Source organism: Corvus kubaryi, unplaced genomic scaffold (assembly GCF_017639235.1).
Source record: "Corvus kubaryi isolate FWS band 111438036 unplaced genomic scaffold, C.kubaryi_AGA036_p1.0 37387, whole genome shotgun sequence".
NCBI classification, from domain to species: Eukaryota; Metazoa; Chordata; class Aves; order Passeriformes; family Corvidae; genus Corvus; species Corvus kubaryi.
In genome coordinates this window covers 10,471,450-10,497,193 of record NW_024581129.1, presented here as the reverse complement: position 1 = coordinate 10,497,193, position 25,744 = coordinate 10,471,450, and the positions used below count along the sequence as shown (strand labels likewise).

At 43.7% G+C, this 25,744-nt stretch overlaps 1 long non-coding RNA gene across 1 annotated transcript; it reads left to right on the top strand.

Annotated features, from left to right (window-relative positions):
• Positions 1-14,717: 14,717 nt before the first annotated feature.
• Positions 14,718-19,367, top strand: LOC121668990. The gene is made up of 3 exons (XR_006017586.1): positions 14,718-17,446; positions 17,682-18,464; positions 19,221-19,367. It is a non-coding gene; the product is annotated as an uncharacterized LOC121668990 (long non-coding RNA).
• The last annotated feature ends 6,377 nt before the right edge of the window (positions 19,368-25,744 follow it).

Here is a 25,744-nt window from a genome sequence, read left to right as displayed (position 1 = left end):
CTGCAGAGGGCATGGCAGCAGTGTGTGTTGTGCTGGTCAGCTGCTTATAACAGCTATACCTTTGAGTCAAGGGCATCAAACAACTGAGGGTCTTTTTGCACCCAAAATGAGTAATTAAAATAATTGCTATTTTGGGTGTTGGGTTTTTTTTTTCTTTTGTCATTTTGAGGCTTTAAAATAGAGGCAGGTAATATGAGACTCAGTTCCAAGCACTGAAGATGCTGTGAGGGGAGATTCAGCCTTGGAGAAGAGTCAGATGAGGGCTAGGAGAAAGGGATTTCACAAATTATGACTTGATGTGCAAAGAGATTAAGGATGTTGTGACCCAACAAACTGCAGTGGTGTGTTGAGGACAGGCTCTTTGGCTCAGAGCAGCATCCTTGGTGCCATAATGCAACTTTCCTTATGGTGCTGCCCTGTGCTGGGTGAATCAATAGTCAGATACTGAGGCATGGGCTAAGGCTCCCAGGCATCCAGGCTCAATTTGGGCATTTATGTTGCCCCAAACAACCTGTGCTTGGTCAGGAAGAGGAGGGTGACCTGAGTGCCTGGGACTCTGTCCTGCTGGAGCTGGGGTGTGCTGTTGCTGGTGAGAGCTGGTGGAAAGGGAGATGCTGTGTTGGGTGTGGAGTGGAGAGAGCAGCAGAGCCCAAAGGGCACATGTGGCACTGGTAAGACAAAATGGCAGTGATGTGATGGTGAACAGGGTAAAGGCTTAATGGATTTCCTCAAACCGTGCTCTCTAAGGGCCTGCTTGACAGGATTTGCACTGGATTGACATGGGTTTTCAAAGAAATGAGGGCTGGGTTGTACAGCAACACTGTCATTTTCCTTGGCTGACCTGCCGTCCTCCCTCCTTTCAGGGTAACATTAAAATTAATATTGTACAGCAGAGAGAGCAGCATAATTGGCTGCAGACAATGCATGTGCTATGCTGTTCTGTGCGATATCGACTGCTCTTTGTCCAAATATATGTATCTAAAATCAGTCCATTAAGCAGAGCCCGTTGGGCAGATGCCAATCCTTTCACGCTGCGGTGGCTCTCGCTGCATCCCGGCCGTGCCACGAGCCCGGTACACAACGTGCTGGCACTCCACAGTCTGGCACACAGGGACACACAGCCACGGGTGGATCACTGCCCATTGTGGTCCCCCAGCCACTACCTTTGTGTGTGAATCTTTGCTCTGCTGGGGATGTCCCTCCTTGCGCTGCTGTGGTCAAACTCTCCGTGATGAGTGGCACTGGGCCATGTGTGTGTCAGGGTTTTGTGAGGCTGCAGCTAAATCCCAATGTAAAACTGCTCTTTTTTTTAGGTAGATGAATTAAAAGGCAAGCCCACCACGTCTTGGTAGATGCAGAGGTGAGCCCTGGAGGTTAGCATCACGAGCAGAAGTGATGCAGATGCTGTTAGGGCACATCTATGTCACAGCACACTGCACAGCCACCTCGGCTGCTGGAGGTGGTAAAACCAACTGTGCAGCTGCTTGATGGGGTTCTGCTGCTTGGCCATGCTGGGGCTGTGTCGTGTGTGGTGCTGTGCTGGCCTGTCTGCTGCCACCCACCCACCCAGGGCCATCGCTCTGTCCGGTGCCCTCCCATGCTCCCTGCTGAGCCGGTGGCATTAGTGGCAACACAGCTCACTGAGGCTCATTGGTGGTTTTTTTATTACCTTTTAACACTTAAAGGCTTCTAAGTCTCTGCATCCAGAGGATAACAGTGGTGCTTTTCCACCAGTGCAGAGGGTTGCAAGAGAAGGAACGTCTGTGCTGCTTTTCCCCACCCTTCATCTCCAGTCTGTGCCCAGCAAACCCACTCGATAGCAGGTGCCAAAGCCATTTGGTCCATATATTCCTGCATCTTATTCTATATATATGTACACATGTATACATATTATTCCTCTGTTAAATCTAAGTCAATAATTCCTTTTCTCCTGCAAGCGTTTAGCCTCCTAGCAGATCCTGTAATAAATTAATCTTCTTTATCACTCCTTTAATCGGTTCTGCAAAACCAGTGAGCAGTGAAATCTTCTCACCTATTGATTGATGTATAATGTTAGATTAATGTATAATGTAAATTAGTAGAAAGCAAATTACAAGATCTGCCTTGTGGTTTGGTGCTGCTGCTGAATTTGTGCTACAAGGAGCTCGTTCAGGGTTAGTGCTTTAGCGTGTGTCTTGCATGTAGAAGCAGCATGCAAAGGTCTGGGGAAGAAGGACTTTTTCTGTGGAGTTAAAGCTTGAATAGAGGGGAAAAGGGGGTGTCAGTTATTTTACACACCCCACACTATCTGTTTTAAAGAGAGAAGAGCAATATGCTGTGATGTGACAGACTGCTAAAATCAACAGCTGAATTTTTAAGTAATACAGAATGGTGAAGAGCCCCGATGTTTGGCCCTTGGGGTGCTGTTGGTGGCAGTAGTGGCTGTTGGGAGGGTTCACCTCACCTGAGGTTTGACATTTATTCCATGGGATGGGACAGTATTCCCTGTGGGCTCACTCTGCAGGAAGCAGAGACCGATGGCACATCTGGGTTGTTATTCAGCTCACCTCAGCTGTTTCTCCCTCTGCAGTTTGAAGGGTGCCGTGTGGGGGCTGTGGGCATTTAACACTTTAAATTAATGTTTGAAACTTAGGTGGGATGCAAACGTGCTTAGGTACACAATCAGTTCTTCAGTGCCCTGCTGTGATCTGCTGCTTTGGGGCTTCCCAAATTTCTATTGTTTTAATACAGCAGTTGGCAATGGCTGAAACTCCTCTACCTACTTTTTCCCAAGATGGTGTGGGGAAGGAGAAAAGCAGAAAAGGAAACACAATAAATGTCCCTGTGGTATTTTTTCTATTACATACCTGCCAAAACCTGTAGTGGTGTGTTAAGACAAAGGGCTGAGCCCTCAGTGTTGTCCAAGGCAAAAAGCACAGAAAACTCTATTAAACCCTCTGTATTGCATTGACCTTTGGTTTGCTCCCATCTTTTCCTCGTTTCTGTGATGTGACACACATCAGCTGTGGGGAAGGGTGGGCAGTTCTTGATTTCAGCTCAGAGGTTTGAGGCAGACAGGTAACACATGGAGTGAAACCATCAGGGCAAATGGAAATCTCTTCTCTTTTCTGGGATTCTCTATAACACCCAAGTGTTGGCTTTGTCCTGCTCTTGGACTGCTCCTTTGAGAAGCCAGTACACCCCTAACCTCCATCTGCTGGCTCCTCAGACCTCCACTGAAAGGTGCTATTTGCTCATGCTGCACATCAGGGAGCCTGGATCTGCTCACAGCTGATGGAAGAGGAAGAAAAATGGTTTTTTCACCCGGTTTTTCTTCCCCTCTTTGTTATGGGGAAGAACAAAGGGCTAGAAACGTCTGTGAATTCTGTCCCAGTAGGAGGAAAAAGTTCAAAAGGAGTTAGGAAAGCATGTTAATCCTCCTCACTGCCTGGATGATGCACTGAATTGCTGCTGAGACTTGGGTATGGTGCTCTGTGGTGACAGGAGCTGTAGTCCTGGGGACCTCTATCAAACACCCCTCAGAGTAAAGCAGAAAGGAAAGGTAAGCTAGAAAATGTACATTCCTTTGCCTAGCAGGAGTTTTTGCTGGGGCTGTGGTGCTAGGTCACCTTGTTTCCTTGCAGAAGGGACCCTCATGCACTGGAGCCACTTGTGTAGAAAAGCATCTCTTCCCGTTTCTACCCAGTAACTCTCACAACTAAATAAGGCCTCGTTTTTAAAAGCTTAAAATATGGAGAGCACCAAGGATCAATTCAAATAATAAATATAATATCATCTAGAGAGAAATTGCAGGACTAGAGCTGGGCTCTCTTCTGAGCTGCATAGCAAAGGGCAATCACGAGCTGTTTGCAGCAAGTGAGATTGTGGTTAGATAGGAGAATTGTTTTCTCCGTGAGGGTGGTCAGATGTCGCCACGGGGACCCAGAGAGGCAGGGCAACCTCTGTCCTTGGAGACATTCAGAGCTTCACTGGGCACAGCCCTGAGCAACCTGACCTGATGCTGAGGTTGGCTCCAGTGTGAGCAGGGGCTGGAGTGGGGTTTCCTTCCAATCTCAACCATTCTCTGCTTCTGGGATTTACAGGGGCGAATTCTCTGTTACTGTTAAGCTATCATTTTGTAGATCTGTTTTTACCATGAAAATAAGCTGCTTCATGAATAGTGGTGTCTCTGAGCATTCATTATTCAGAAAAAGTTTGTCTTCCAATTACACAAGACCATAAGAAGAAAAGTGACTGGTTTGTCAGAACTGCAGAGCTAAAATAAGCTTCAGCAAGCACATTGCCTTGGCAAGGAGCTGGTGTCTCTAATTAGAAAAGCTCTGGAGAGTTAATCTACTTGGGTATGAGACCTATTGCTTCCTCCTGCAGCATGTGATGGCTGGAGCTGAGCAGCTTTGAAAAAGGCCTGGAGGCTGGGCTTCAGATAATTTATATATCTTACTTGGGAACATATATATATATATATACATATACACGAATTTCCCAAACATGAGGTTTGGTGCACTTCTGTCAGATGGCTGAACTGCAGCAGGGCTGAGAATTGACTGGGAATTGAAGATGTAAATTCTTTTAGTTAAAAAAAGTGCTGAAAGTCCTAATCTCTGGCAAGCAGCTGCTGCAGAGAGTGGAGTAAGTTACTGTACTATCTAGCTGTGTGAGAGCAGTGTCCTCAGCAGGCAGGAAGAATAGTGGTTACGTGGAAGTGCCCTAGACTGGACTAATTTCTTGTTTGGGGAGGTCATGCCTCACCCTCACAGAGGTACGGGCAACAGGAGGGGAAGAGGTTGTGATAATGAGCTGAAACAAGCCTTTCCTGGGCCGATAACCTCAGCCACACTGCCAAAGAGATAACCTTGAGATTTCAATGACTGTCAAAGCTGTCTTCTGCTCTCATGCTAATGCTCTCCGGAGCAGGGGGAGTAACTAATCAGCATTGCAGCAATCAGTCAGGTTTCCCTTGGCACATGATGAGTTTAATTATTTTGCAGTTCACTCCATGTTCTTCGTAGCTGTAGTGATGTTTATTCTGGGAAGCTTCTGGGACTGAGGTGGTAAAAGGGTTTTAACTTCAGACAGGAACTTCCCAAGTTGGGTGCTTGGCCTGGGCTCCACATTTTCAGAGTTTCTCTGAAGTCTTGGTTGGCTTTATTAGACTTCCAGTCCCAGTTCCTTTTCTGAGACATCTACCACATGTGACAGTTTTGATGTGGATACTGATGTACCAGAATTGACTGATGAATCCCATCAGACAAAAATAGCTTGTGTGTATCAGTGATTGAACCAAACTGCTTGGTTTGAAAGCAAAGGCCTTATCTGACTTGGACAGCACACTGCACTTTGTCTCCTCCCCAGCAAGACTTCCAACCCTCCCTGCAGCCCAGCAGTTCATGGGCTGGAGGCACAGGAGCTCATGGCTAGGGCAGGAGGGACTGGAGCTGCACTGGCTGTCCTTGGGCTCCAGGAAAGCTCGGGGTTTGTGAGCCATGTCCAACACGTGCTGTGGTGCCTGCAGTGGCAGAACTGTGTGGCTCCCTGGGACTTGGAAACACCCACCTGGAGCAGTGGGCAGCTTTCTTTCAAATACTCAACAACCACTGAGCAGGTTAGCACTGGCTTAGACCTCACACTTACCAAGAAGCACTTACTGAGTTATTAGTTACTGATAACCTGTGCAGGACTCTCTCAGGCTTCAGGCAGCTGAGAGTTCACTCTGCAATAGGTGCTCTCCTGATCGGTTGCACCTGGATAGAGCTAAAGTTAATTTATTTCAATTTAATAAATGCAGTTACTTACACATATCTTTTCCATAATAGCATATTTTCATATCTGAGTAGTTCCAAATTTGCACCTTACCCATCTCAAGCTCTGCAAATAACATAAGAAGTGATGCTGTAGGAATTTTGTTTCTACTGTCAATCACGTGTGCAGCACAACACCTTTGAAAGCTGCAAAAAATATTTTTATTATTGGAGGTAAACTCCCTGGGAATGTGCAATTGATTATTCAAGCCTCATGGTGCTGCTGCAGAGATTTGTGTGGCTGTGACTGACTTTGATTCCCTGATAGCCTGTCTCATGCTCCTGTCCCCTAATGGAGCTGATAGCATTAAGTCATGCAGTTAATCAAGTGAAAGAAATTGTTTCTCCTTATTCAAAGACCTGATGACTTTATCCAACAGGGAGGGTCTCTAACAGAATGAGACAAGGAGAAGTAGATGAGATAAGAAACATCCACAAGATTCAATAAGCAGTGGAGTAGGAGTGCCTTTAAGGGCTTCAAATTTGGAATAGAAAAACATTCTGAATGATCTATGGAAAGCCAGCCCTCTGGCTGGCACAATATTATTGCATTATTCTGTATTAAGGAGCCAAAGATCAAGAATAAATTCAGTCCAGGTAATGATACACAAAATTGTTAATTGAGGTGCTGCTCAGGCGTGTGAGGACAACGTGGAGCACGGCAGCTCCTTGGAGCAGGCAGCTGGCAGAGATGGGTGCATGGTCCCAAATTATCCACGTGTGATGGGTTTTCTGCATAGTATTTCCATCACTGATAATGAGGAATTAAAACATAATTCACTAATACATGAAAAGAAAGGTCTTAATAGGGCTGGGTACTCCCAGGCAATGATTATCCTGATGAAATTAACTTTAATACAGGAGGCTCAGGAGGAAGCATAATTCTGCCTCCTTTTCATGCTACCCATTATAACAATGATCTGTGCAAAACCAATTTGACTATTAGATCATTCCTACTAGAATAACTCCAAACCATTTACAATTATTCTTGTAGGACTTGCCACAAGTAGATGCTGAAGCACTTTCAGTGCTGTTGAGTTTAATTTGTACCCTCCCTGTTATCTTCCCTCTTTGCCACACAGAGCTGTTGTCTCTGGTATGTGGAATTCCTGCATTTCTGGGGAATGGCAACAGGCAGAAGGAGTCACTCTGCCTCTGAGGGGGCAGTGGCAGTGTGCTCTTGCTCACAGACCTTAAGAGATGGCCCATTAAGGAGCAATACATGGATGTTGTGTGGAACTGCCATTTGAGACAGGCCCCACTCTGAGCTCTGCTGTGCTTTCATGGATTTATAACAGCTCTGCCACACTGAAATTGTTCCAAGGTTGTGCTGCTGAGGATGCAGTCAAAATCTCTCCCATGGGGAGCAGAAGCACTGCAGAGGAGTTTGCCCCCTTCACCAGGTCAGTTCGAAGTTTGGCTGTCCTGCAAAAGTCTGTTGCTTTTATTCTCAGAGTTACAGGCAAATAAGTAAAGGTAAGGAATAAGGTATTTTCACCAGTGGTGGGGTTCTTTGGAGCAGTGAATCCCCCAGGGATGCTGAGAAACAGAAACCATACTCCTTTTATGCATGCTGCATAAGGGATAAAAATGTACAAGTGTTTTCCATTCCCAGGTTCATCTTTTGCTTTAGACTTTGGTGAGCAATAATGTTAGTAGTAAAAGTTAATGAAATCTTAGTGGAAAAAGTTAATGGAGATTATGCAGACTAAGGGGCTGGAGGCTAAATGTGAACTAAAATATTGATAAATGAGAGTTTTAAGGGAAATCACAAAGCTTTTTTTCTAGCAAATGCTTATGCATCTTCCTCTCCATTTAGACAGAATCTTACTTGCAATCAGCTAATAAAGGCATTGTCCATCAGTTTAGAGTAACCAGCACAGCAATTATAAAAAAGGCATAATTTTAGAGTTTATCTACTTACTTTTAAGTGATTGTATAACTCCCTTGTGTCAAAGAAAGTCAGGTTTTTACTTTTTGAAAAGTATATATCCTGCTGGACTAAAGAGTGCAGAGAATGCTTGTTTGCTGGTGAGTCACTAGTGAAATTATTAGATTTGAATATCTGGAGCCTTGAACTGCAAGCTGTAGATTCAGGTGCTGAAGAGGAGAACCAAGAGCCATGACCACTTCCTTCAGTACGGTGCCACACTGGTGAGCTTCTGGTCCCCAGCTTTGTCACGTGTGCACCTCTCCAATGACAAAGCTGGGAAATGTCTATGAGACATCCCAAAACCTAGAGAAAGGAGGACTTCTCAGTCGCATTCCCATCTTAGGTCCTGGCTAGGATGGTTTAGAGCACCTCAGCAGGTTGCTGTTTAGTTGCCAAATGCTCCTTAGGGCAAAAAGAGGTGAGTCTGAATTTGTCACAGCGTGTGACCCTGACAGAGCCAGAGCTGCTCAGTGCTGTGGTGTCATTCAGGATGTTATGCTGGCATCCTGGAATTTATTGTCCACATTTTGCCACGTGTTTGAAGGCAACTGAAGGTGAGCTGGCACCATGTGAAATGTCATGTTGGCCAGGTAATCCCTTTAGCACGTATTTAAGCTGTTGTGGGATTGATCATGCTGGGTCTGTGCTGAGCACCACACACCGAGTTTACACTGTCCAGTGCATTCAGCAAGAGTTCAGGTATCTGCACCCTAAAGTGTCATATCCTCCTCAAAAACTACCAGGGTCCTCATCTGCAGCACTTTCCAACCTCCATTTCGCGTCTGCTGCACTTAATTTCTCACAGATTTCTTTTGTTTTGCTCAAGATAAGCCCACACTACAGAGAATTGATTTGGAACACCGTAGAGTCAAGTGTTACTTGCATCCATTGATGTTTCAGGCTCATCTTTCTTGTCTGCTGTAATTACTACAGAAAGCAGGATGTGATAATGGTCAATGTCAGAATTAATGACGGAAAAAAAAAAGCAAACATAAAAGGCCATTGCGTAGTGCAGCAGGTTTTGAGTAGGAATGTAACCGGTCCTCATGAAAAATTTCCTTGTGAATTTGTAAATACTGATTTTCTTTTTTCTTGCAGTTTCTCACTCTATGTTCACAGTGGCTTTCCATTCCCTGGTGGTGAGCCAAGGCAGAGGAAATCTAGCCAGCCACTGTCCCCAGCATGGTCCCTCCCTGGATCCTTCTTCCCAGGCAGACTGGGAATCACCTTGATGCTGGGATTGTTAAGTTTTCCTGGTGGCTGGGGCCTTTTATACTCTCTCTCTGTGAGTTCTGTTCAAGTGCTAAATGGTAAGAGTCAAGCAACTGTGCTGTTGATTTGTTTTGGGCTGCTCCATTGCTCCTGGCCTGCTCCTCATTTGTTTCTTTGGAGTGTATTCAACACTCAAGGTGGTGTCTTTGCCCTAAATGCAGGGGTTTGAGATGTTCTGTGGGTTCTTCTGATCAAAGACTTTTCTCTCCCAGTACGAGTCCAGCACTGTCAATCACAAGTGCTCTGACCAAGGAGAACACAGATGGGACTGTAGGAGCAGCTGGCTCCTGTGACTGTGATCCACTTTGTCATCCCCTTTTGCTGGTCCACTTCAGCTAAGGAAGCACCTGGGAGAAGTTTGGTGTTTACTTAAGGCACACCTTGGTGTTCCAGCCCAACCTCTGGGTAATGCTGGTCGTTTACTTTGCAGTATTTGCCATAAAAACAGTCCCAAGGTTGTGTATCAAACATCTCATTTAGTAAATGGTTGGTCACATTACAGAAATGATACGTAAAGAAAGTAGTCATTGCCAATGCCCAGGGAAAAACATAATCCATTCCTAAAAATAGAAGTGTCACACCTCACTACTTGTTAATCGGGTCTTGGTCAGGGAGTGTTTCATTGACTTCCAATGTGGTGCACGTTATTGTTAAGTCATAATCTATTTTTGGCCTTAGGAGAGTTTTGCAAAGAGAAGGAGATATTGCATCATATCCATTCAGTAATTATTTTAGTAATAACATGAAATATGTTGTAAACAACAGGTTAGGAATTTCCTTCATGGAACACAACCTGCTCATCAGCTTGCTAAGGATTATCCCCCCAGTTTGTAGGAATTCTGGGACAGTGGCAGGAAATTTTCTAACATATTTTTTGACATATAGGTAATGTAATATTTTTATTATTAAAATCTGATTTTTTGAGGAGAAATAAACATGGTATGATAATAAGTGATTCTATTTGAAATCACAGGTATATTTACTGGCTATTTGGTGGCTACGTGGGCTTTACATGCAGTGCCTCTCTGACCTGTTTATATCCTCGTGTGTGGGTCTGTATTCCCTCTCTCTCCCTGTGCCCCCATTCCTGTGCAATCAGGTAAGGAGGTCTCACACCACGTTGCTGCTGCCTGCCAAAGCGGGGGCATTTGTTTGAGTCCTTCCTGGCCAGAGATTGGTCACAGAACAGGTCTGACAATAACATCTCTGAAACTACTATGTTGTCATTAATTCAAGTTGAACTTGGCTCCAAACTTACCAGAGTGGACAAACAGGCAGGCAGCACAAGCAGTGTCTTTGGAAATGAGCTAAAAATAATAGTGTATTTATTTCTCAAAGAATGAAATTGGGTTTGATCTACCATCTCTTGAGCTAATAAGGGTAATGAAAATGAGATTACACTGGCTGATTTATTATTTCTGGTGGCTATTAATTATTGGGTTTTTCTTTTGAGTAATTAAAAAAGAATTCTTCCTGCTTTAAGTGTGTGCACTAGATCTCATTAATCTGAAGTCTTAAAAATATATTCTTAACCTGGAGAGCCTGATAAAACACCAGTTCCCTTATAACATTTGCAATTGAAGACCATGAAGCTACTCTTGCAAAAGCTTTTTTGACTCTTTCCACGTTTCTGTGAGCATGTAAGTCCTATTCACACCGTGGCTGTTTATTGCCATCTTGGTTCTTCCTTCTCCTGTTTCTCTCCTGGACAGATCCTGAGCTCCTTTGCAGAATCAGTCATGGCTAATTTAAGCACACAGATATAAAATAGATACAGGATAATTTTTTTTATTCCCACAGACTTCTGTTTCCCTGAGAGAGACCTTAAAACAGATGCATGTTGCAGCAATTTTAGGTAGTAGCCCAGCTTTCTGTTCTGGGGGCATATTGTGGAGGCAGCTTTCTGCCATGGAAGGGCCAGCTGACCCAGGGAGCTGCTGGGGGTTACTGCTGACACAAGTGTGGTCCGACAGCAGCAGGATGATGGCCTTTAAAAATAGGACCTCTTGCCATTTTGTATTCTTGTCAGTGTGTCACAAGTGTCATAAGGTCAGGTTTGTTTTTCCTCCCATTTTTCTCTTCTGGTTATTGCCTTCATCAAAGGAAGGAATTGATTTTGTTGGTGTGGGGTTTCACTCTTGCAGTGGCAGGGCAAGAAGGACCAAAGCTGTGCCATGGTTGCTCAGGACAGTGGAGCTGCAGCGTGGTGTCAGCACAGAGCTACAGCTGGGCTGGGCTCTGCCAACTTCCTAATGCTCCTGTTAGGAGACATTTGACCTTCCCAAGGATAGAAACATCAGCTGCCCACAGCGCTGCAGGAGTGGAGGCGGGACTTCCCACCCTTCTCTCCCCAGAGCATGAACGAGCCATGCTCAGGCTGTCATCCCCACAGCCCATCTGCCCTCAGGATTCCTGTCAGCGGGTGTCAGCACAGCCACAAAGGAAAGTGTTGTATTCAACAGCTCGTAAAGATTGTTGTGAGAAAAAGCAAAGCCAAAAAATTCTTGTCCACGTGAAACTCAGCTACGCTGAGGAGTGGTGTGAGCACAAAGTAGGGGGAAAGGAGAGCGGTGTTTGGTGGAACCAGTTGGTTGAATGATTCAAGCATCTTCTGCCAGCCCGCTCAGCTGGCCCAAAACCTGGTCCCTGAAGTCTGCAGGGTGCCTGTCAGAGGGCTCTGGCTGCCTTTGGGAATGCTGCAGTGAAATCAAGCCAGCCCCACAAGCTCTGGCAAAAGCCAAGGCTGTGTTTGGCATCAGGAATGATCCTTCGTGCCCAAGTGGCTCATGCAGGGAGAAGCTGTGCTCATTGCCAGTGATTTCCAGGTGTCAGTGGGCTGTGCCCTCAGCTGGCCTCATCCCCTGGGTTGGCTGCATCCCCTTGTGTCCATCTATCAGGAACAGTGGGCAGGATGAGTGCTGGGGACGCCACTTTCCTCAGCAGGTCCCTGGGAGCAGCTGGGATGGCCCTGTCCCCTCTCCACATCAAAGTTTATTCAGCTGAAAATTGGAATAGTAGGAAGCCTAAACTCTGGGCCAAACTGCTATCCAAGTCAAAGGTGGGCTCTTTATTACTTGTAATGAATAACAAACATGTTCCCAAAGCTCTGTAATTAACCTTTTTTGTAAAGGGGAAATCAATTTCCAGTTTGTTTGTAGAACTTCTGCATAAGGTTTGCATCCTGTCTTGAGAGAGCTAACATTTATCATCCTTCAGTAAATCCTGTGGAGAATCTTTAGAGCTGGCAGCAGGAGTGCCCAGCTCAGAGCAAGCTCCTGCAGGTACCATTTCCATGACAATTTACCTTTGAACTTAAGACCAAGTTTCTCAAAAAAGGAGCAATCCCCTTCTGTAGGAAAGGGAAGGACAATTTAGGAATATCCTCTTTTGCTTTAGAAAAGCAAAAACCAAAAAAGGCAGTTTCCAGGAGAGGATTAAAAATTGGAATTCTGAATTCAATAGCTGATAGGGAAATCTATTTTAGAGCAATCAAACCCACTCAGACCCGTCCCATGCCTCTAATTGCTAACACCAGGATGTGGCCAATGGTAATCTGCGCTGCTGGGGTATGTGATAGAGAATCCAGGAAATGAAGAAATGGCAGGAATTTGACGTCCCAGCAGAATGTTCTGCAGAAAAAACATATTTTCAAGTGTGTTTATATTTCCAGAGAAATAAACATTCTCCAAAGATACTCTAACAAGCAGGTCCATAGCAGAGAAAAACAAATGGGTAATTATTTGCTCTACATGCTGTCAGGCAGTGAAGATTTATCACTTTACCTAGGGAAAATGGAAAAATCAATGTAAAAGAAGGAATGGAATAAGTTTTAACAGTGAAAAAATGAAGCTTTTCGCAGAGGGTTTGCAGGGCTGTCCTTTCTGTCAGCATCAGAGGAGCTGGTAAGTGCAGGTGAGCGCGAGGGGACTCACTGCTGCTCTGGTCTGCAGGGCTGGTGTGGAGGTGTTTGCACACTGGTGTTGGTGGGGGATGAGCTAAGGAGAGTAAACCTGACTTTGCGCCACAGGGAAACTCTTTGAAAGTTCTGGATTTGGAAAATTCCCACTTTGTTTTAAATTAAAGGAAATTTGATTGTATTTCAGTAATAATTTTTTCTGAATTGGTGCTATTTTTTTTCAGAATTGGAATATGGAAAATGTCAAGTGTGATACAAGAACCCTTAATGTTACAGAATCACAGAAATAACGGGGTTGGAAAAGACCTTTGAGGTCATCAAGTCCAACCTGTGACCTAACACCACCTCATCAACTAAACCATGGCACTGAGAGCCACATCCAGTTTTAAACTGTTCTGTTTGGAAAGAAACTTTTGCTTTAAAACTTTTGACCTGTTCTAGGTGAGCTACTGGAATTATGGGACTGACTTAAAAAATTCCAAATTTAGAAATAAAAGCTGTTTTCTGGTTTTAAGCCCACTTATTGCTCTGATATGGGGCGTTTTCAAGGTTATCTTTGCAGTCACAGGTGACAGAATACTTTTCCCAGTGCTGAGACATGAAAGCAATGTATGATACAGTCCTGGGAGCTGCCATGTGAGCTCCTGGGAGCTGTGGCAGTGTGGTTTTGTTTGTATTTACAGATTAGTTGGACTTATTCTTGACACTTGTTTGGATTTAGCTTAAGAATAATCCATATTGTCCAAATGACTTCCTAATAATAAAAACCTACAGTCAGTGTCAGAGCTAAATCCCAGTCCTACACTGCAAAGTAGCTGGAGAATTTGTTATTGCCTTAAATAAAAATCACATTTTTGCAAACCAAGCTGTAATCAGTGAGAATTGTTGATTTTCAAGACTTTTAAAACCGAGCCAATAAAACACGTTGTATATTGCCTTATCTACACGTCGGGTACCAAAGAGCATTGGCATCTCTCAAACAGAATTATTGTTTTTTAAAACCCAGTGAAATGAGAATGTACCTCTGCAGATCTAGCATTTTTTGGAAAGAATAGTTTCTTGAATAAGAATAGTGTAAAACCCATCAGAGAGAAAGTGCTGCTAGGGGGAGGATGTTGCGTAAGGTGTCTGAGATAAAGGTTTTACTGTTTTTCATGTTCTCATAAAATTTTACTGAAATGGAAGATTTTCTCTTAAAATGCTCATTGTTATGCACATGCTTTGCAGAGATAATGGCTACCTTTGCCTAATCCTCACGGTCTGATTTGAATACAGAATTGGTATAATTCTCCAATTTCTTTGAACCTGGGGGAAGAGTATCAGGGTTTGTTCCAAAAGAGTTAGTGAATTTTAAGTTCCCCCAGACATCAGAGAGATTTTAGTCCATGACTGAAATCAATTGCATTATTTATCTGTTAGCTTTAACTTTTAGATATCCTCCAGTACCAGGACCCAGAACCTGATTTGCTTTTCAAAGCCATTTGAATTTTTCAAACTCAATTTTAATTTTTTTTTTTGAAAATGCAATAATTTTTCCTTTTTTCAGCACAACCTATAAATGTACTTAGTATGTGTGAGCACCTTTTGTAGTGAATGAGAGTTCTATGCAAGTTTCTTTTTTTAAGGCTGGTTCTTAGAGTACCACATTCTTCTGTGCTGGAGAACTTGCACTTCTGGCTTCAGGGAGTTGTACAGCCCAACAAGCCAGTGCTGTAAGGATGCACCGTGAGAGTGCTTTGGCACATTATGGGTGTCAGGGTTCCAGTTTTATACTGAATGAGTACTTTGATTGTCTAAAATGGAGTCACAACAAGATCCAGTTATTCAGCAAAACTGGTTGTCCTGCTGCCCATTCTGCTTGTCCTGCTGCCCTGTGTGAAGATCATATTCTCAGACTTTCAGTGTAATTACAAACTTTTCCTTAACTAGAAGTTATCTTTGAAGAAATACAGTCACTTCAGACTTCTACAGAGCCATCCTTGAACCTGAGGTGTACCTGCAGTGAATGGTTGATGCAGATGTCTTGACATTGTGAGTCCAAGAGATGAAGCCATTGTAAGACAGAATGTTTAATTTTTCCTGTGAGTCACTGGAGGTAATATAAACATCAGTCTCCAACCTACAGCTATGTCATCCACTTTATAGAAAGCAGCAGCTCTCTTCAGGCTGATGTGGAGACTGATGTAAACAAAACAAGGAGGCACTTCCAGGATTAAGCAAAGATTTGGGCTGAACCTGGATTTGGCCAAAAAGCAGGTCTGCACTGTGGGGGGCTCTGGGTGCTACTGCCCATGCTGCTGCTTCCCTTAGGTGCTCAGAAAAATAAATGTTTAATTAAATCATCTAGTCAGGGAACAACTGATGTCTGTGTTTAGATTTATGGATGTGTTTAAAAGACATTCCTTTTAATGGGACTGAAAGATGTGCTGAACTTTAAACACAAATAACTTTCTGAAACAGTGCAACCTTATTGTTTTAAAGCTTTTGAGTGAGCTCAAGGCCACCTTATTACAGTGCTGCAGGAACAGTGACATTTGTGCTTGGAATTACATTCTTCATCTTCTGGCATTGTTGCACGATCCTCAGCTGAAAATTGTGTTCATGGATCATGGGATGAGCACTTCATTTTAACCTTGATGAAATCTTACTGATTACACAATAACTTGTAATTTATTAATTAAAAATAGATGGTGGGCTCCCTCATATTTTGATTAACCTAATAGTTTTCAGAGTAAGAACTGAATTAAATTAGAGATATCGTAACAACTTTTAGTGCAATGATCTGGAGGGGCACTGAGTGCATCCCTTGAAGTTCTTTTACTTATGAGACAGCTAATTTGCATGAGTAACCACTTGGCAGCTGAAAAAAACTACCATGGAAAATATTCTGCTCTTGATATTATCTTAAATCTTCTAGTCATGCGTGAGAAGCTCCATCAGTTGTCTTTTGGCTTTAACTAGATATGTTTTCAGTGAGAGAAGATGTGAAGGACAGGGGACTCTGCCCTCCTATAAACCTGTGAAGGAAGTGACAGACAGTAAGATGTAAACCTAAGGACTACAGCCAAGATACAGTTTGATTACAGATGCACTGAGTGATTTGGAAAGATAAACTTTGCATGACCCTGGGAAGAGGAATGCTGCTGAATGCCCGGGATTTCAAGTGAAGCCACTGAAGCATTCAGTAGTTCAAGGAAAAAAAGTCTCTTTAGGGCTAAAATGGAAATTTATATCCCTTTTTGGAAGTCTGAGCATGCAGGTGAATGATCTGTGCCTCCCTTCTGGAGGCAGCCGGCTGTATAACGAAGAAGTGCTCTGTGACTGAGGTATCATTGCTGGCTATGGCAGTGGGAGGGGGAATTGGGTTTGGAAACAGTTAAAACTCAGGCTTTCCTTTGCTGGAACACCTTGCTGAGGCTGTTCTTGGGCTCAGGTGAGTGTTTGGGCAGCTGCCAGCCCTCGTGTTTGTGTCTCAGGCACAAGCAGCTCAAGAAAGCTGTAAAGAACAGTGGGAAGACTTTCCTGTCTGCATCTCCTTGTTTCCTTTCCATTCCCCATCCACCTTCTTTGGAGAAATGTGAATGCACATTTTGAGAATGCTGCAAGTAAAGAACCATCTCTTATCAATCTTTCACCTTCAAAAGCAGAAAAGAGTTAGAAAGCCATTTACAGATATTCATTGCTCTCATATTTGGAATTCTTATATATTTCTATAGAATAAATGATGATATTTATTGCTTTCCTTTGCAGAAATCTGGGTATTTCATATTATCCCAGCACAGTTTATCTCTGTGGCTCTCAGTGGTGTAAAATGCATTAATGATGTTACTGTTTATTACATTAAAAGCAGCTTTACAGGAAAAGATATTAAGTCAATTTTGGTGCAGCATTTCTCTTTGTAACTGAGCTTTTGTTCTTAGCCTGAAAGTGCACAAATGCAATTTTACTCAACTTTTCAAGTGCCTGAAATTCAACTGGAATTTTAAGAATCTTAAGTAGAATAATTTTTTTGAGATCTAAAGTGTAGCAAAACTTTTTTCCCCAAGAATGTAGGTACTAAGACTTCATCTATCCAGAAGTGTTGTTAAAGACTGAAATAAACAATCCTATGTATCATATTTAGCTCTGGAACCTGAGGAAAACGTCTTTTGTACATTCTGGGAAGTCACTCCATGCTTTGTTTTTCCCTCAAGCAGGTCACATACCTTCACTCCATCATATCCTCGCTAGGAGCTCAAGCTGTGCCCTCAGTACTTTTTCACAGAGAACTCACACACCTTAATTGCTTCAAGTTAATTGAACAATTTAGGGCTTTGCTTATTTTAATAGTTCAGACTTATGATATTGTTCTCTTCTATGCAGGAAGGCAGAAATAGCACTTCCAGCCTCTGTGGCCACTGGGGAATTTTCTGTGCAGAACATCCCTGTGTGAAAAAGCTGCTGAAAGCTGTTCCCTGGAACAGAGCCACTTCACTCTCAGCTTCTCCAGCTCCCATTTCATGCAGGTGTAATTGCATTGGTACTGAGGTAATAGTTTCTGTCTGGCTCCAAAGTGCTGGGAATATCCAGCCTTTCAGCTTGAAGTGAGAGAAAGGGAAGGGCTCTTGCAGGATACCTGCCATCAGCAGGACACAAAACTACTGCTTTTGATGTTGGATGGCAGAAGATGTGCTCTGTGGGGATTTGGGAGGAGAGTGGGGACCCCAGAGTGGGAGGTGAAGTATCTCCTAGTCACTTGTGCACCTTTTTGTCTCCTAACCAGGGCTGTGTTGAGCCAGGCCTGGGTGTTTGCCTGCTGGCTGAGCTGTTGGACCTGTGTGTGCCATGGGCATGGCTGAGACTGGCTCAGGGAGATGGGCCCCAGACAGGTGAGGTATCCTGGTGGGGTGAGACAGAACTAAGCTGGACTAAAAAGCCACTTCAACATGTCCAGGAAAGGCAGGAGTGAGGATAAGGAGCTGCACTGTTGTGATGGTGGGTCACACTGAAGGGGGGAGCTGCTAGAGGGTGGGTGCACTGCGAGCACAGCAGTGGGTGCCTCAGACCCCTGCTGTGAGCTCTCCTTGCTGTCCTGGATTCACTTGACTCCAGTTTCCACGAGTTTTGGATGTGTCAGCTGAGTTGCTGATAATTCTTTCCTAATCTCCTTCAGACAGTTAAAAAAGGTTTCCCGTGTGTCTGGGGTAAATGCCTGGCTGTAGGCAGCAATGGTTTATAATCCTTTCAAGAACATTGGCACTGGTCTTAAAAGTATCTGTAGGTTATGTCAAGAGTATTTTTTTGGAATCAGAGACAACCCCCATGCAGTGCTTAAGCAGATTACACACACCGTGCAGAGAGGTTGCTGTTGCAGCTTTTCTGGTTTTAGTTAAGAAGGTCTCTGAGGATGTAAGCATGGGTTTTCCTCATTTACCAGCTGCAGGAAAGAACACGAAATGGTTATTCCTTTGCTTGTGTATGATCAAAGAGCCTTTTGCAGAGGTGTGATTCCAGATCATGAATTCAGAGTTTCATCAAAGCTGCTGCTCTACTGGCCCACACACAGGTAATTGCTTAATGTACCTGCTTCTGTTCCACACACCTCAGAGATAATGCAATAATAAAAATAACCAAAGCACATAACCAAAGTCGTTATTGCTCTCCCCTTGTTGTAGTACAGGTTTTGGGGATATATGTGGCTATCTATAAGGGACCACCTCAGTGAGATAACACCACCTGCTTCTGCAGGTGAGCTCTAGAGTTTGTGTGTGTGTGTGTTTGTGGTTAATGTTGATGGTTTTATTGAGTCCCAGTGATTTGCTAATTATTTTAGTTTTGTGTAAGTGTTCCTTATGAGTAGATAAAGGCTCTTACAGGCTACATCTTGGAAAAAGATCTAAATTTTATGCTGAAATTCTAAAGGTCACTGGGATCCTCATAGAAAGAAAAAGGAAGAAAGAGCAATCACTTTCAAAGTCACTGCTGGGGCAGTCTTGTAAGCTGGTCACCTGGGCTGCTGGAGGTGGTATACAATGGAAAGTCCTTTAGAGCACAAGCACTTTGCCCTGTCTGTGAAATGAATGATCTTGTTTGAACAAGAGTTTCATTCTTATATATTGGTTGTTCCTATGCATTGATTCTTCTATTGAACTGCAGAGTTTTGCTTGTTTCTGGTCAGGCTGCAACTAATTTGTCTTCATAGAGAGCACGATGCCATGAACCAGCGTTTTCTGGTGTCAGGATAGTAATCCACAGCAGGCCTCTTAGATCACTCAGGGTACTGTCAGAAAGTGTCCTTGAAATCTAATTCTTTCTCTCTTAGGGCTTTAGAAGTCACCTGCAGTGAACTAGAAGAGGATATTCCTTAAAATATGTAAGCATGAACCTGTTCCATGAGCTACTGTTGTAAAGTATAACTCACAGTAAGAAAATATTACAGTGCATTTGGGAGAGATGAACATACTTCCAATAATTTTGTTTAACGACTGTGCCCTTTTCTGGCTAATGCTCCCTGGATTTTAGTGAAATACCATGGGTTTGCCACAGACACTTTTCCTAGGCAGTAAACAAAAAAGCCTTGATGGGAACAAATTGCCAGACAGAACATTGACCTTGCAGCCAAGTCTTTGCAAACAGGAGGTGGGACATGGACTGCCACTCTGCATTGTCAGATCAGTGCAGAAAGGGGTCACGCAGGGATGATGTTCTCTCAGAAGACATTAGAAAACAAGAGGCAGAGGTATACTAGAGGATCAAGAACAATTTCCACAGCTATATCAGGTCCTGATGGGTAGCTGTGAGTCTCAAGGGAGTCCAGCCCATCTGCTGTAAATGTGCAGTAGCCAGAAGATGATAGGCAGCACAGGAACCAGACCTTGCAATATGTCCCTGTGGGTGTTAATGACAAATCAATCCAAATCTCTGGAGCTTCAGGACATTTTTTCTTATGTCTAGTTTCAAGTGAAAAAGATAATTATTATGCAAAAAGCATGTGTAATAAAATTTTGATTGATAGGTAAGTCCTGATAGGACCTAACATTTCTTTGCAGCTATTTCCTTTGTTAATCAGGTCTACTGCCCAGTCAAGTCTGCAATCCTGTATCTTAGGGCTCTGCTGTCTCAGCACACTCTATGAGACACAGCCATTCCCAGGGAATCTCTCACCTGAAAAACAAACCAGGAGAGCAGAAAAAGAAAAGCAAAATGGCTTATTCAAGGTTATGAGGGTCTGCAGTGAAGCTGGGAGAGGAGTTCAGATATTTGAATTAATGGAACATCTCCCAGCCACAGGTTGTACCAACCTCCAGTAGCGTTTAGATGTGAGGGTCTTTTAAACTCTCAGATGTGCTGAGTTTACCTTTTGGGGAACTTTTCTTGCAGGTGCAGTGTGGAAAGATGTAGTTGGTAGGACCAGCTGAAGGATGTAGACAGGTTCAGATTGCCATCTCTTCTTGTGGAAGCCAGCAAAAAGGTGCTGCAAACATTTACCTGTTGAGAGTAGATGTAGTGTCAGCTGCACTCTTCTAGCCACAGGATAGAAGAGTTACAAGATGGCAGGGTTCCCCTCTGTAGAAGCACAAAAAGTCCAGATGTTTCAAAATATTCCATCACTTCTTCAGTTCACAAGTTTTACATTGGTTGTAGGTAATCTCTTCAAGGTTCTCATGAAGATCAACATCTGCTCTTACTGGTTTTCAGAGAAGTTTGAGTCCATGGCTGCCTAGGTGCCAAATGATCAGGTCAATACATTTATGTAACCCACAGGTTCTCCAGACCACTTTGGGAACTGCTTTAACTGTGTCAGCCTTTCATTTCCCCCTTTGTCGGTGGTGATGTTTTCTGCCTATAAAAGCTACGTGGAAATCAGTTTACAGACATGCCACCAAACACCACCCTCACACATAACTGGCTCAGCATGTGCACAGCCACAGTTCAGAGCAGTGTGAGGGCTCAAGAACACAGGAGGAGTGGGGTGAGTTGGGCAGCTCCGCTCTAAAACCTCCTTGAGAAAGCTCCTGGTGTTTGAGCTCTGCAGGAGACAGGATGTGTTGCTGTTTGTAAAGGCATTCTGGGACTGGAGATGAGATCTGTTTCATGAATGAGGGGTATGATGAGGCCATTCTCCAAGAGGGAAAAACAGACTAACAGAATAAAGCCTGCTGATGAATTTAGATAGAACTGGGACACAGATTTGAAGGAATTTGCATATTGTTTTCATAAGGCACAAAGGAGCCAAGAAAAGAGGGAGAGTCATAAAATGAAGAGACAGCAGACCTGAAGCCAGTGCTGGGGGCAATCTGGTGGCTGCTGAAGTGAGTGTGTGAGTGAAGTGACCATGCAGTCTATGGGGCATGTGTGTTAATCTCCTGGAAAGGGTAAGGGCACCAAGGCAAAGGGAGGAAATACCTCCTTGTTGATTCTCATAATTTGGTTATAATTTTGTCAATGCATCTTTCCTGTGAAAGGAAAAATGGGCTTGGTGGAAATAAGAATGCAATTGTGCTGAGAGATCCTGATCCATACTTAACCTACACTGTTTCCAGGCATGGAGGGGGATAGGAAGAATTTCGTGCCTCTGCCTTAAACATTAAATTTAGGCACTGCAGTCCTTGTGTGTGCTCAAAGAAGGAAAGTAACTGCTTGGGAAATGACAGGAAAGGCAAATCAGAGTACATAACTCTGGGAATGTTTTGGCTCACCTATGTGCTTGAAAAGCCTAATGTACCTTAGTTAGAGACCTCTGTACCCCTCCAAGGAACTACTGAAAATAGTGACACAACCAGAGGGCAAGAAAAACAGACTGAAAAGCTGCCAGAGAAAAGAAAAATCCAGAGTCTCATTATTTTTGTGGAGTTAATCTAAATCTTGGAGGGTCCTCCACCTAAAGCCAAGCCATTTTGTCTATGTCACTTCTTTCACAGTTTATCTCTTGTGTCTCTCAAGAATTAAACCAGGACCAGGTTTAATCTAAGACCACAGCTAATCTCCAAGCTGTCGATTTCTTACTGCTGAGCATAACTAACATTGTAGATCCTCATTAATAGACTTTGATCTTGAATCTTTTCATAGCTTGAATTTCTTGTTTCTGTTTTGGGCATGGAGCTAAAAGGAGGTAGTGAGTATCAGGAGGGATCTAGTCCAGTGTTATCATCCAGCAGGACTGTACACTTATCTGTTATCAGGTCAGGTCAGGTGGTTATGGTGTTTGGAACAGGGTGGTACCAGCTATAAAATTTTGAAAAAAAAGCTGTGCTGCTTTGGAGTTGGAGGGAATGAGAGGTGAAGTTTTAGTAGTAGTAAACAATTTTTCAAGTGGTCCATGGCTATTCTGCCAGCTGGTGGGTCTGTTCTAGTCCGAGTGCACTCCATAGCTTTGTGTGTTCTTACTGTACCCTGACAGCCAGTGTGCCTGGGCTGGAAAGTGAGCCCAGGTTGGAGTATTTATAGCACAGACAGTTATAGCTGGAAGATGCCCTTGAAGAAGTGGAGGGGACACGGAAACCTTCTGGCCTGCATAAGTAATGCTCCAGCACAAACATGCCCGTCACTGCATGTCCATACTTGGATGGGGAAGGAAATCTGCTGTGACAGCTCAGGCACAGTAACTGGCAGCAAAACAACGTGTTGTGTAAATAGGCCAAGGCAGATTGGGTCTGTAAGCTGCTTAGGTTTTTGTATTTCCAAGTAATTAATAGTTATGAAGAAGGTTTACAAATGTTCTTAACGCCATGGAGGCATCCCTAGGCCTGTTATAGAAACACACTTGGGCAGCTGCTGAGTTCTTTATTGGGACCAAGGCTGGTTAATGCCTTCTCTCTGTCACCAGTGACTGTGCAGGCTCTGTGGGCAGCGCTGCAGAGACAATTTGCCCCTTAACTCTATGGAGCAGAGTCAAGGCTCAGATGAAAGCTCAGATGAGGCAAGCATGCAAGCATGCAGAATGACCTATCCTTTCTTTGGGGAGCCCAGGGAGTCACCTGGGGCTGTGTCTCCAGCCGTAGGTGTTGGGCTGATACGATCAGATCTGTGAGTTTTCTGTCTCATCAGGTCTGCCACAGTAGAAGCCTCACATGAATTGCACTTTTGCTGTTATATATACACACATCTTGGTTTGTGTCCCCCTTCTTTCACCAAGAAAATATAAGTAAACTGATACTTCTGATGGAGTTTACACATGGAGTTTAATCAGAGTGAGACTTGAGAGTTCAAATCCCTGGAGGCAGAGAGTAGGAAGGGCAAGAAAGCTGGTGATGCAAAGCCTGTCATTTCCTACAGCCACAGTGACTGGAGCTCGCTTCTCATCTTTCCTTTATTTGCTGTGGCATAAAGTGATCCTAGAGCAGGTATGAATGACCAAGCTGAACAGCTAAAAAAAGTAATTGACATTTCATATTTTAGTAAAGTGTGCCTGTATTTGAAGTTGTGTATCTTTTGTAGTGTCTCTGACCTACCAGCCTTCGTAATTGATCTTTTTGGGTAATAAATTCATTTTTATCATGCAAGGATTGGTTTTTTCATGTGGCCAGTTGCTGAGGCTCCAGTAAGGATGGCAGCATTGGGCAGGGGATGGTGTTAACAGTTTAAAGATACTAAGATCAGGAGTTTGTCTGACCTTCTCGTTAACAGACCACAAGTTCCATCCAGTGCTTCCTACATGGAGTCTGAGGACCTGTGGTTGAACATTGTGCTTTCTGATTTAGATGCTCAATTGCTGATAAATCCACAATACCCATGAGTGATCTACCCAGTATTTAGTTGCATGAAGGTTAGATTTGATTTTCAGTGTGAATGTGGCTGACCATTTTTCAAGCATGACATCTTGATACTAATTTTCTTTTTTTTCCCCCTGAAATCTTCTGGTCTCAGGTATCTCCTCTCTAGGCTGATAATTATAGCTCATGAACAAGGTGTCTTTCTTTGAATATCTTTCTAGACTGAACTCTTTCAGTTACTTATAAAAATAATGGATTGAAGAAACTTAGGAGTGGATGTATAATTAGCTCTGAGGTGACTAAACAGTGGGAGCTACGCATGTCAGGAGGTACCAGCAGTGGCCCAACAAGAAGGAGCAAGAGTGAGTTGGATCACACTGTTTGCACTATGTTAATTTCTTTTATTTATTTGTCTGAACTGGGAGAACTCTCACCTGTTTGCAGTACTTCAGTCCTTGTAACTCTGCTGGGTTACCCATGGCTGATACACTCATCCCACTACAGGGCCATATCCAGTAGGGACAGAGGATCATGGAATGGTTTGGGGTGGAAGGGACCTTAAAACTCATCTTGTTCCAGCCTCTGCCATAGGCAGGGACACCTTCCACTATCCCAGGGTGCTCCAAGCCCCATCCAACCTGGCCTTGGACACTTGCAGTGATCCAGGGGGAGGCTGGCCAAGAATTTTTCTATGAGGGATGGCATCTGGGCAGGCCAAACCATAAGGTGTTTTACGTAGAGGAAGTGCTTTGGGAACACTTCCCTTCTTGTTTGGAAAGGGGAACTGGAGTCTGGGGTCTCAGTGAGCTGAGCTGAGCTGAGAACCAAGGTGCACAACATGTGCTGGTGGCACACTCTGTTGTTGGAGATGACTGTGGCAACATCCCTGTACCACAGGGACACCAGGGGTCCCTTCACATCTGCAATAAGTCCATTTGGCTGTGAAATACATGACCTTAGGCTACAATTTTTTCTTCTGTTCAGTGTGCTGGGGAAGCTGTTTTCAACTTCAAGGTCTGCCCCTGCTGAGGCAATACCTGCAGAATAAGCAATAGGAGCATGCACCTCTGTGGGAATGAGGACTGGAAGCATTCTGGTTTGATGGCAGTGGGACATAGCCTAGATCCTCTTGGCCTTTCAGCCCCCAGTTTGTCCTGTGCTCATTCCCAGCACAGTAAGTATGTATGTGCCCAAGGGACTCTGCAGAGGAGGGTGAAGTGGAGGGGTTTGATAGTTCCACTTCTCATGGGCTACTGACAAGGATTGCCTTCCTCTACCCCCTTCCACATCTATAAAACAACTGCTCCCATGGACTTTGAATTTCATTACTGGGAATACATTTTGTAATAGCTCCTGACACTTCTTTCTCAATTGTTAATTTAGTTGAGCTCTCTGCTGCACAGGCTAATGCTTCAGTGTGGAGGCAGTGGAAAATCATTTAATAAAACTTAACGCTGCTTTCATTTCATGGCTGTTATTATCGAATATTAGTCATTTCTGAGAATCATTCCTTGAACAGTTTGTTCTTATCATCTGTATGCATTTGGCTATCACCTCTTCAAAATGCAGCAGCATCTTGGGTGGTAAAGGAAGGCAGCTTTCATTTTGTTCAGCTGTGCATCTCAAAAGCAGTTGTGATCTTACCAAACAGGAGTTACTGTAATTTCAGCATCTTCTGTGGTAGTTCAGCATAAAAGATGAAGTTTTAGCTGAAGTTTCATGAAAGAACACCAGAATTCAAAAATTACAAGTGGTTCTGTTACCAGTGAAACTTGTTTCTCACCAAAAGTTTATGTGCTCGGTTCAGTAAAAGAAACATTTTCTTGCTGTTGGGTCAGAAATACCCTTTGCCTTCTAATCAACACGAATTGATGAGAGCTGGGAAGAGTAGACCCAGACGTTGCAAAGCTTTCTATATGTGTGTTTATATACAGGTACTGACTACACAGTTCTGCTGCGTGTTTATATGAACAAAGCTCCATGTACAAACATCCAAAACACTTTCAAGGCCAGTAATGTTTGCAGTGTAGACTGAAACCCTTTAATAATGTTTATTTCCTTCTTATACTCATTGGGTAGTAAAGACGTGTGCCATTAGTGTTTGATGAAAAATCAGTGCATTCCCACCTGTGAT